Source organism: Drosophila teissieri, unplaced genomic scaffold, assembly GCF_016746235.2.
Source record: "Drosophila teissieri strain GT53w unplaced genomic scaffold, Prin_Dtei_1.1 Segkk34_quiver_pilon_scaf, whole genome shotgun sequence".
Classification (NCBI taxonomy): Eukaryota; Metazoa; Arthropoda; class Insecta; order Diptera; family Drosophilidae; genus Drosophila; species Drosophila teissieri.
The window spans coordinates 82619-95556 of NW_025225000.1; the positions used below are offsets into that span (position 1 = coordinate 82619).

At 43.9% G+C, this 12938-nt stretch overlaps 1 pseudogene; it reads left to right on the plus strand.

The window, feature by feature from the left end:
- The first annotated feature begins 5295 nt into the window (after positions 1-5295).
- LOC122625642 lies at positions 5296-10141 on the plus strand (annotated as a pseudogene).
- The last annotated feature ends 2797 nt before the right edge of the window (positions 10142-12938 follow it).

Consider the following 12938-nt stretch of genomic DNA (forward strand, 5'->3'; position numbering starts at 1 on the left):
AAAAATGTTCGCCCAAAATTAAATTAAATTAAATTAATTAAATAGCTTTTTAACAAAATGACATTATTTTTTCCAGGAAAGGTTGGTCACATCGTGCGTCAGGCAAAAGTACCAGCATCCACACAAGCACAGGCCGCGTCAACAACCTCTTTTTGTAAACGCACCCTGCCTGAATATTTAATGGTCCCGCAGTATTACATGAGTGGGGTGCTGACCCTAACCCGCAAATGTTAAGACGTACTTGCACAACCACTTAATTATTTTCACACAAAACCGGATACACATCATCTCTCTAAAAGTGCTTAGACCAGTTATATTGTTTAACTTTTGAGATAAGTCATCTTCCATATAAAATAAGGTGAACGCACGGCCGTGACCCACCGTTTATGTCGGGTTACCACCAGTCTCTCCGCTCTAAAAAAAATAGAAATAAAGAAACTCAAAAAATCTCAAAAATGTTAACCATGTTCGCCATAATATACATGTATCAATACAAATATATCTGCCTCGCCTACCAACGCCTTACCCTATAATGTATATGTTTAGAAGCATTGGATAGAAGTCTTTGTATACGAGCCCTGACCACTATTAATTCGCACGCCTGGTGTTTTTACGCATATGCAATGTTTAGCACACAATATATGTAAAGATAATGCAGATAACACATACAAACATATAATTTTCTGAAAGGTAATTTTATTCTCTATTTGATAGAAAAAAACGTACAACAACAACAGCAATTATTTAAATATGGGACTCTATTTCAACAGAGCAGTGCCAATACCTGCTTAATTCAATGCAAATTAATTGTAAATGTGTTTCAGGGGCTAAGGGTGATGTTACCAAGTATTAATATTAATTATATATATTATATTAAGCCAAATAGACTGTAAAGTTTATAGCGTACGAAATAATAGTGGTCAAGCGTTTGTAAACAATAATAAGAATAGTGTATGTAAATAAATCCTGTTGTTGTTGTACGTTAAAAAACTACAAACTTTTTGTTCTATCAAATAGAGAATAAAATTATCTTTCAGAAAAATATATGTTTGTATGTGTTATCTGCATTATCTTCATATATTGTGTGTTAAACATTGCATATGCGTAAAAACACCAGCCGTGCGAATTAATAGTGGTCAGGGCTCGTAGTTCTCTACTCTAATGTATGTATATATTTATACTCTTTTGGATATATGTATTAAGTGAAATAAAAAAAAATTGCTCATTTACTTATTATCGTGCATATTCCGGTACATGCCGAACCCTGTTTTGGATACACACATCTTTTTAAATTTATAATTTAAAATGTCGTCATGTTATAATTCAGAATATTAGGACAGTTCAATGCTGTTTGTGAAGAAAAAAGAAAACAAAATGGAAAAAAAATGAAACAAAACAAAAATTCAATTGAAATTAAATATTTATATATATTATTAATTATGTGATACTTACTTGCAAAATACAAACACAAATCTGAAAGCCACCGCTAAATTTCTAAGGCACAAGAAAACACTGAATATCTTGACGATTAAAAATAGAAAATGCAACTGCACAGAAAGGCAATAAAACATCAAAAATGCTTCGCGCTTCTTTTAGTTTTCGTAAGTTGGTTTTCGTAAGTACCGTTTGTTTAAAAATTACCTGCCCTTCTTACAATGACGATTAAAAATATAGCCTCAGTCAATGTAAGAAAACATAAACGTACTCAATTTTAGAGAAAATATTTTATATATATGTACTATAGATATACATAAATATATGATTTTTATTTTTAACATATACAAAGGTATGTTAGAACACTTATATTATTTACAATTTTTAAATGAAGACATTGTAAAATTAAATAAGATACTTTTTCTGCAGGAACGTTGTGTGGGAAAAACATGGTTTTGGCTTATTACCGGAAAATTAACGATTGTTAATCGGAATACTTCGGGTTTTGTATTTCCTTAACATATCTATAAGAGTACATCTAATTGCCTTATTTTTTGTGAAAACAATGTTGTTCCGTTGTTTTGTAGGAAAAGCACTTTCTCAGTCGGAATTTCGGGAGGAAAACAAGTATATTTGTTGTAACGAACCGATTTTGAAAGACTTTCTAGTCTTTGATCCTTACAACTAAACTTAAGCATATGATACGTATACATTCTGTTATTCTTATGTTCGTTTACATACGCTTATAAATGGTAATATTGTACCTAGTTTCTACACTTCTCCCCAATTTAATCATTTAAGTTTACAATACAGAAATGTACATAACATTCATAATTCTTTGTTAACATATCGCATATCATATCGATAGTTGGTACATATTTTAATTCCACTTCGTATTTATGGATAACTTCCATAATGAAATGATACCTGATATCAATAAGCTTTGACCGCGCATGGTAAACTGGATTTCTGGCCTAATTCTGAGCGCTAAGATTGTCTCCATAGATTGTTGGAGAGTCCTTCCATCCACAACCGATCTCGATGATTAAATGCCTTAGATGTAGCGCTTCTTTCACAGCAGATGAGAGCGCTATGCATTCTGCTTTAGTGCTGCCTAAGGCAACACTGTTTTTTTCCGACTTTCAAGAGATATGTCCTCTCGACAAGAAGAAAATAAATCCTGTGTACCAACGTCGGTGGCTGACATCACCTGCCCAGTCGGCATCAACGTAGCCCACCAATGGCAAACCTTCAGCCTGATAGCTTAATATTTTGTTGGCATTCCACATCAACTCTCCTATGGAAGACTGATAAGGGGTTGGATCCTGAGTAACACAATGCTCGTTGTGTTGAAAATCTGGAATCCCACGTCTAAGAGTGTCGCTGTCGGCTTGCACTGCTCCAAGTCGTGTCGCTGCAGCATATCCTTGATGTACAAAGTCTGGTTCATCTTTATACTGCTTAATTCGCTTTTACGTTTTATCTGTTCTTTTCCTGTTACGTTTTTTTTTATCCGTTACGTTTTACCCAAAAACGTGCTCAGCTGACCTTCGTTCACTTATTCAAATCTGGACTTGACTGTGAAAAAATTTCTCTTCGCTACCAAGCGAGCTTTGTACAGCTCGGGATAGCCTTCACCGTCCCTTATAATGGTAATAACCCTTCGACATCCTATGGCTGGTTTTCCTTTTGGCAAATCGCAAGTCGTCCAGGTATTATTTTCACGAGCGCGTCATATTCAGGGTTCCTTCAAAAATGTAGCTTGCTGGATATATAACGCTTCTTCATAGCTTTCTTCCTTGGTTTCTTTCTTGGCTTTCTTCCTTGGTCCCCCTGCCTTGCCGGTCCGAATAATTCTAGGCCTGCCTGGCCCGATCCTCATTGCCTTTCCTGCCGGTGGCTCCTCCTCGTCATCCTCTTGGTAACGAACTGTGTCTCTTTCTGGAATCGCTGCACTGCATAGTGCACTGGGGTTCTCACTGGCTTCTTTATTTTTATCATCTTCTGACTTCTGATCCCCAATGATTACATTTTCAGGTCTCCTCGGAGAAAGTTTCTTTGAGTTTTTCCACTGTCGAACAGAACGTATTTATGTGCGCTGCAACATTGTCACCTTCTGCCATACGCATTCCGAGTAATAATACCCGTTACTCGTAGTGTAAAAGTATATACTAGAATCGTAAAAAAGTATGTAACAGGCAGAAGGAAGCGTTTCCGGCCTGTTCAGTTTGCTGCTTGTCCCAATGTGCGGAGGAGCGGCGATCAGCTGATCGCTCTCTCGTTTCTGGGCAGCGCATACAACGGGGAGAACGAGAATGGAGGAGAGGCCAAAATGCAGTCTGAATTTGCACACGACGCTGAACCACAGTGTCTCCAAGGAGTCTCCGCTGCGCTTGGGAGAGCCTAGCTAATTAGAATAAGCTTCAGTGTAAAAACTATTACGCCCGGTCGCGGTCGAGTGTTTTCTATTTCAGCCGATTTGGAAAATTCCAGGACAGCAACCCCCATCACACCCAACATTTTGATCCATTCGAGCCAGATCACCTGGATTTTCAAGTTTGTCCACCAGCGAACAAATTACAAGATAAGTACGAAATTTCCATTCCATTTTATTGCCGGTCTGCAATTTCAATTCAATTTCGTTCAATTTGCTGTAAGATTTATTGTCAAATTTAACGGATTTCTCCGAAAAAAGGCAATTAAAGAAAAGAACTTATTCATTCCTCATTCGTGAAAATTTTTAAGTCCAAATTTCCGAATATATTTAAATATTCATCCAGTCCGAAAAGTGAAAAATTCCAAATGTGAAAATAATTTGTGCCAAGTTCAGTGAAAATTTCTAAGTCCAAAGCTCTGCCAAAAGTAGCCAAAATTCTGTTCTCGTTTCACTGTGTCCAACGCAAGCCAAATTCTTTTCGCAACACATTTTTTCTTTAACTCCGCAGTCCACTTAATATAATTTGCTATCGAAGAATACAATAATATATTACATCAACATATACAACATCCACATACATTACATATATTACACCCACATACATATATCACATATACATTACATAAATTACATCCACATATATCACATATACATTACATATATTACATCCACATATATCACATATACATTGCATATATTACATCTACATATATTACCGACACACATTGCGCATATTATCTGCATTCCATATACCAAAGTGTAAATTGTTTCCCGTCGGCAAATCCAAACCACAAATAAAATTTTTTCCAAGTGCCGACGCGGAAAAGGCGTTTTATTTTCGATCAATTTTTTCCATAAATTTCCAAATCAATTTCCGAGCAATAAATTAAAAGCGGTTTTTTCTTTTTTAACAAATAAATTTTTAATATTTATTTAATTATTTTTTTTTTAATTAAAAAAAAAAATTTTAAAAACTACAAGACAATAATTTGTTCATCCATAAATAAATAATACGACCGCCAAATATAAGTCGTTCACCCGACAAATATTTTTTCCTGTATTGCTTGGATATTAATTTGTGTTTGTTTTTAAAAGTACTTACAACGCGGAGAAAAGATTTCAATTCCACCATTCCAATTTTTCCGTTTCCAGTTGTAAACAAAAAATAATCACCGGTCATTTATACAATTCGCTATTCACTCCGAGTCAGCTGTCCAATTAGTCGAAACTACGGCGTTTCCACTTCGTAAATTTTACACCACTTTCTCACCCGTTACATCCTATACGGTCTTTTTCCGCTGCTTTATACCGTTCACGGCGGCAAGCTTAAATTTATTAAGAGCAGTCTAAGGAATCTGTCCACATTTTCAAAAGTGTGACCGTGCTCCAAAACCGCTTCCTTTCCATTTCGCATTTCTTCGATTATGCCCATCGGGGATGATAAGAAAAAATTGTCCGCTGACAAACCCAGGTCTATTTTTTCGCCACAAGAGTCCAAGAATTCCAAGCATTTCGGTGAAAACGCCTGCGCAGATTTCTGACGACTGTGCTACTCCATCCAAAGCCACAGTACAGCGCATAGCTAAAAAATATGGCTGCTTCCGATCTAGCGCTAGCCAAATTCATTTCGGTTTCTGACCGCTTAAGCGAATTTGAGGTTCAGATTAACACTCCGGAACAGCTCCAACCGTCACGATGCTTAGCGTCCAAGTCCGAACCCTATGGGACAAGGTGGAAAAGGAATTCGACATCTGCTCAGAGTGCCTTGTGTCAGCAGGCGAAGCGGCAGCAGGCAACATGCGTATTCTCAGGGCTAAATACAGTTATTGCATTCAGTCTATGAAAGGTGTGTTGCCCAGCTCGTTGATAAAATCGAGCAGGGCACGTCTCAGTCCATCCCAGCCGCGAACGCTGCGCCCCAGGCCTACATTTCCTCTGGCTGCCGGTTGCCTCCATGCGATACAGAAGTTTTGGCAGGCGACTATCTTCGCTGGCCGACCTTCCGGGATCTTTTCACAGCCATTTATATCAATAATCCACGGCTGACTCCGGTTGAAAAGTTATTCCATTTAAATGCCAAAACAAGTGGCGACGCGCATGCCATCGTTTCGATTTCGCCTCTCACCAACGAGGGTTTCCGCTCTGCGTGGGAAAGCCTAACAGAGCGTTTCGAAAATAAACAATTGTTGGTAAACAGTCAATTGAAAATACTGTTTAATGTGCAGTCGATACCACAGGAATCTGGGGCGGCCTTGAAGGTACTGCAAAGTACTGTTCAGGGTTGTTTGACTGCCTTAGAAATGTCAGGCATCAACACTGAGAACTGGGACTGCCTGCTGGTATATCTGTGTTCATCCAAGCTCCCGAAGATAACTCTCTCCTTATGGGAGCAGTCGCTCCATCAGAAAGCCGACATCCCGACATGGGTAGAGCTGAACACCATCCTCACAGAACGTCAGTGAACCCTAGAGGCCATCGATGATGTGAGACCGTCCGTACCAAGTCAGTCGCACTCCAAAGCGATGAACTCAAGTGGGCCCTCTAGAAAACTAAATTCCTGTGAGACGAAAGTGGCTCCAAAATCGAAAAGTTGCGACTTGTGCAACAAGGAAAACCATCCTGTCCGTGTATGTCCGCGTTTTCTCCAAATGTTGGTTGACGACCGGTCAGCCTACATTAAACGAAAGCAGTTATGCTTAAACTGCTTTGCAAAGGGACATCAGCTTCGTGAGTGCAAAAGCACGCACAATTGTTTTACTTGCCGTGGCCGTCATCACACGTTGTTGCACCGAAACAACCCCTTTTCCAGCAATTCAAGTCCTTCAAATCCTGCAAGGCCAATTTCTGCTAATCAGGCCAATTTCGTTCCAAATGAGCAAGCCGGTGTTCAAAATTATTTCGCCACGGGCTCAAGAGCTATCCTTCTTGGCACTGCCGTAATCAATATTTCCCATCTTGGCACTAACTTTAAGGCACGCGCCGTGATCGACTCCGGATCAGAGGCAACATTCATAACCGAGCGGCTGTTCAAGCCCAAGTCTCAGGCTTAAACCAAACAGTATCCGCTCAGTCCAAGAAGCTCTGCAGTTTCACCATCCGATCTCCGACTAGGCCCGCGTTGCAGTTGGAGACGACGGCCTATGTCCTCCCTCAACTAGCCGGAAATCTGCCTTCCTACCCAATTCCGCAAAATTTCCTTCGGGATCTTCCCGATTTTCCACTGGCGTATCCAAAATTCTATGAGAGCGCACAAATAGATGTCCTTATCGGAGCCGACATTCTGCCTTCGGTGCTTCTGAGTGGAGCAAAAACCAACATCTGTGGCTCTCTCTTGGGGCAAGAAACCATTTTCGGCTGGGTACTAACTGGGCCAGTGTCAGCCTCAGCACATAGCAGAATTTCCTCCTTTTCTCCCACGCGTACGATAATTCACTGGACAAACTACTCACAAAATTTTGGGAGGTGGAGAATATACCAACAAAGTTGGTAAAAGAGTCCGATTCCATGTGCGAGAAGAATTTCCTTCAAACGACCACGAGAAACGAGTGCGGCAAATATGTCCTTACTCTGCCTTTTCGCGACCCAGAACATATCGGTTCCGGGCTAGGGCATTCCAGGTCTTTCGCGTTGGCTCAGTTTTTAAGAAATGAGCAGCGTCTAAAAGGAGATGAGGCCTTAAAAGCGAGATACGATTCGGTGATCCAGGAGTATCTCGACTTAAAGCACAGGCGACCAGTTCTTCCTACCCATGATTGCAACGCCTAATATATGCCACATCACGCCGTCTTAAAACCGGAGAGCGTAACTACTAAACTCCGTGTAGTATTCAATGCCTCCAGCCCTTCAACGAATGGTACCAGTTTAAATAATATCCTTCATGCTGGCCCTGTCTTACAGTCCGACTTGACCATTCAAATTCTGAAGTGGCGCTATTTCCGATACGTGTTTAGCGCCGATATCGAAAAAATGTATCGGCAGATCTGGGTAGATCCGAAGCACGCTTCATTCCAACGAATACTTTTCCGAAACAATAGAGGGGAACTCAGAGATTTCCAATTGAAAACAGTAACCTTTGGAGTCGATTGCGCGCCTTTCCTGGCCATCCGAGTACTGCAGCAGCTAGCAGCTGACGTAGAACTCAGCCATCCAAAAGCTAGCAATATCATTCGAAATTTCAAGTATGTGGATGATGTTCTAGCCGGAGCGGACTCCACGGAAGAAGCTCAGCTCAAGGTGCAAGAGCTCCGAGACGCTCTGAATTCCGCCGGATTTCCATTGAGGAAATGGAGCTCCAACCAAAAGGAAGTTTTAGCGGCCATTCAGAGCGACCATCTATTAAATACTGATTTTCTCGAGATCGATGCAGAAAGCACTGCCAAAACCCTCGGTATTCGCTGGAAGGCAACCTCCGACGAATTCTTCTTCGTTCCGCCAGAGTTGGCTATTGAAACGTTCTTTACAAAACGCCAAGTCCTGTCCCAAATTGCCAAATTGTTCGACCCTGCAGGCTGGTTAGCGCCGTTTATCGTTCGAGCTAAAATTTTCATGCAGGAGATTTGGCTACAGGAGCTTGGGTGGCACGAAAACATTCCAAATGAGCTTTCTCAGCGATGGCTTATTCGGTTTTAGAGCAGATACGAATTCCACGCTGGCCCTCGTTTCATCCAGATTTCAAGGTCGAGCATCATGGCTTTTGCATCGCAAAAGGCTTATGGGGCGGCAATATATGTCCGTGTAGAAGTGGGCAGCTCCATTATGGTGCAACTCCTAACCGCGAAAACCCGGGTAGCACCAGTCAAGACGGTTTCGCTCCCAAGAGGAGCTGTGCGGAGCGTTATTGCTTTCCGAAATGGCTGCAGCCATCACTCCGCAGATGCCTACGATCAACTCCGAACTTTACTGCTGGACGGACTCGACAATAGTGCTTGCATGGTTAAGCAAGCCAGCGTGCCAGTGGACCACATTTGTAGCCAATAGGGTGACGAAGATCGCCCAGGCCACAAAAACAGAGAATTGGTCTCATGTTCAATCTGAGCATAATCCAGCAGACCAGGCAAATAGAGAAGTTTCCCTCCAAGATCTAGCCGATAGCCAGTTATGGTGGCACGGGCCGACTTCGTTGCAAAATCCACGCAACCAATGGCCAACTCAGGTCGACAACGCTCCGGTGACCGACCTGGAGAAGCGTGCTCTGAAAGTCCATCTCGCAAAAGCTCCTTCTGAAGAGATGTTGGCACGTTTTTCCAAGCTTGAGAAAGCTCTACGGGTCCTTGCTTATGTTAATCGCTTCATACAGCGGTGCAGGAAGCAGACATCTCCATCTGATGTGCATTTGCTGGCCACTGAAATCGCCGCCGCCTAGCGGTTCCTAATTTCGAACACTCAGCGCAGAGAATTCCCTGTGGAATATCACTGCCTAAGTGAAAAGCTTCCAGTGACAAGTTCAAGTTCCATCCTAAGCATGAACCCGTTTCTAGATCCGCAAGGACTGATCAGGGCGTGCGGCCGTGTGGCGGCTTCCGAAAGCCTTCAATACAATGAACGGCATCTAGTGATTCTTCCGTATAACTGCCTGCTTTCTCGCCTCCTTGCGAATTTCACACATCGCATAACTCTCCATAATGGTAACCAGTTAATGGTGCGCCTCATCCGGTCGAAATACTGGATTCCGAGAATTAAGAACCTGATAAAAGCAGTAGTAAATTCGTGCAAAAGATGTGTGATCCACAAAAAGCGGTTGCAAAGCCAACTGATGGGTGTCCTGCCCAAAGAAAGAGCATCGTTCTCCCGACCATTTACGTATACTGGCATGGATTACGCCGTTCCGTTCGATATAAAGAACTATACGGGAAGAGCATGTCTTATTACAAAGGGGTAAGTGTTAGTTTTTGTTTGTTTCTCCACAAAGGCCATCCATTCAGAGCCTACATCTGACTTAACGACCGAAAAGTTTCTTGCCGCTTTCGCTCGATTTGTATCCAGAAGAGGGTGCCCACGTCAAGTCCAGTCAGACAATGGCAAAACCTTTGTTGGCGCTGCCCCCCTGCTTCCCCGCGATTTCCTTCAAGCCGTAAAAGAGTCGGTGACGAATGCCTATAGTCATCAAGAGATGCAATGGCAATTTATTCCTCCGGGGGCACCCCATATGGGAGGCCTTTGGGAAGGAGGCGTAAAAAGTTTTAAGACGCTATTTTACAAATGCACTGCCACACGAAAGTACACGTTCGAAGAGCTTTCCACGCTCTTGGCAAAAATAGAAGCGTGCCTTAACTCCAGGCCGCTCTCTCCTATGTCTGAGGATCCGACAGATTTGCTGGCTCTGACGCCAGGTCATTTCCTTGTCGGGGGAGCCCTTATGTCCACGGTGGAACCCGAAGTAAAGGGAGAAACGAAATCCATTCTTAATCGGTGGCAGCATTTGAAGGCTCTCCATCAGCAGTTCCGTGTGCGATGGAAAGAAGAGTACCTCAAGGAACTCCACAAACGCACTAAATGGCAGGCCCCGTCCAAAAATCTCCGCATCGATGACAGGGTCGTCATCAAGAACGACCTCTTACCCTCTAATGAGTGGCGGCTCGTCAGAATTGAGCCGACTGCAACGTCCGTTAGTAAATATCCGTACTGCACGTGGAGTTCTTAAACGTCCAGTGGCAAAAGTGGTGCTTTTGCCGACGGAGTCTTCCGAATCTCCACAATAAATAGGCGCGCCTCTTGTCCTTAGTTGTAGTTCACTATCACTAATCATCCATTCTTTTTCATTTCGTTTTCGATCTCCTTTCGCCATTCAACTACCCGCAGCATGGCCCCTCGTCATCGAAACGAACGCAGTGCTCGTGCCTTGGAGAGCAGACGTCCCCGAGGTACTCAATGCGCGAGGTTCCTAAAGCTCAGCGCTGAAAAGCGTCTGCGAGCAGTCCTTATTAACAAATACTGCGCCAATCGCCTCGCTCACGAGCATTCCACGAGAGACTGCCGATGCGGTGATCGATGCAAGAAGTGCGACCGATCCCACCACACGCTGCTCCACATGAACGAGCAGGTTAGCTCGTCGTCGCGATCGCGAGCGCGCTCGCGTCTCCAACCGGTGCCAACCCGGCAAGCAGCTTCGGCCTCGTCCCAGCGTTCCCGCCGGCAAAATCCGCCAACTCAGCTTAGGAGTTCACCGCCACGACGCAAGGAATCGACCACGCCAGGCCCATCGCTCGCGTCGCTACTGCAACGCCACAGCGTGAACATCCTTCCGACAGCGCTGGTCAAGTTGGAGACCGGGACGCAGACCTTCGCGACCGCAGCACTCATCGATCCGTGCACCCCCATGAGCTGCATCGACGCTTCGTTGGCGTCAGCCTTTAAGCTGCCGATGACCAGTGTTGGCGACGAGAAGGTCTACACGACGACGATTCGCTCCAGGGTCGACGCGGGAACGAAGCTGGAGGTCGTGCTCAAGATCAAGCCCAGTGTGCGGATCCGCATTGAGCGACACAGTGGTGTCCAAGTTCCGTGACATCATGCTGGCTGATGACCAGTTCCATCGGCCTGCTACCGTCTCCATGGTCTTGGGAGCAGATGCTTATCCAAAGGGACGACGAGGGAATGCCGGTCGCCCAGAAAACTGATTTTGGGTGGATCGTGTCCGGTGCCTGCAGCCTGCCGTAGGATGGTTTTTTTGCAACCCCAGTGATTGCAAGGGGGGCGGAATGTCCATGTTACGGGGTTTGGACTGTCACCCGCTCTCCGCTCCCTCGCTCTTCACCACAGAGTCTCCAAGGAGTCTCCGCTGCGCTTGGGAGAGCCTAGCTAATTAGAATAAGCTTCAGTGTAAAAACTATTACTAACGAATAAACATACGCCCGGTCGCGCCCGCTCATTTAAGAAAAGTCAAGTGTTCGCCCTTTCGAGTGTTTTCTATTTCAGCCGATTTGGAAAATTCCAGGACAGCAACCCCCATCACACCCAACAACACGCATGTACATAATCTTAGCTTAGCTTAAAGTAAATCAGTGAATAATTATAACGATTGAAATTAATTCGACTGTGTTTTTACTCTTGCCGGGGAACTCCTCTTACAATGACCTTTATTTAACCATATATAAGGGGACACAACTCTACATGTGGGCCCATGAGGGGAGCCTGCAAGGGTAAAAATTTAAATTCGAAAAGTTTTCTGTGATTAGATTACGTTTGATTGCGGGCGCGTTAAGTTGCAATTCCACTCGGAAAATTGCCTGAAATAATTTAAACGCATAACAAATAAAACCCGAGCCAACTAGTTCGAGTGCATAATGCACAGGAGCGCTCAAGACGCCCGGATAACTCCTGTTACCACTGCGGCGGCGACCATATTTTGCGTCGTTACGCAACCTTTCTAGCCTTATATTGTTACAGGAGGAAGGATATAGTGAGCAGCGCGAAATTATGCATTATTAGCTTGAGCAAATCACATGCGCTGTCACGATGCAACCATAGTATCAGAACACGTCGTTCAGTCTCTGCACCTGAAGCGGTCAGCCACCCGAGCATCTATTTTTTGGGGTGGGTCCCGGGGGCGGTCGTCGTTGCAAGTACACAGTAAATTTCGAAATCTGTAGTATTATTAACCCAAATTTCACTTTAGGTGTTGATTCAGCATATGTTCTGAATTCAGTTACTTTCTGCCTGCCAAGTCTAAGCTTCACGCCACAACATTGGAATCATGTTGGAGGGCTCTCATAGGCTGATCCCCATTACGCGCGGCAGAAGCGAGTCAATCTCATTTTAGGAGTGGACATGTTGGCGCAATTCACACCAGGATCGGTTTGCCAGGCGAGCCCATAGCTCAGAATACGCACTTCGGATGTATCCTATCTGGACGTCCTGAAGGAGTGAGGGATTCAACTCAGTTGCGCTGTCATCGAGTGCTTTTGCACACCAAGGCATTGCTGAAGCGTTTCTGTAAGGTCGAGTCGGTTCCAGACCGCCCTACAGCAACAGACGAGGACCTGTGGTGCGAGTCCTTTTTCCAGAGAACTTTTGTGCGTCGATCGGATGGCCGCTACGTAGTGCGGTTGCCCTTAAAAACCTATCGACA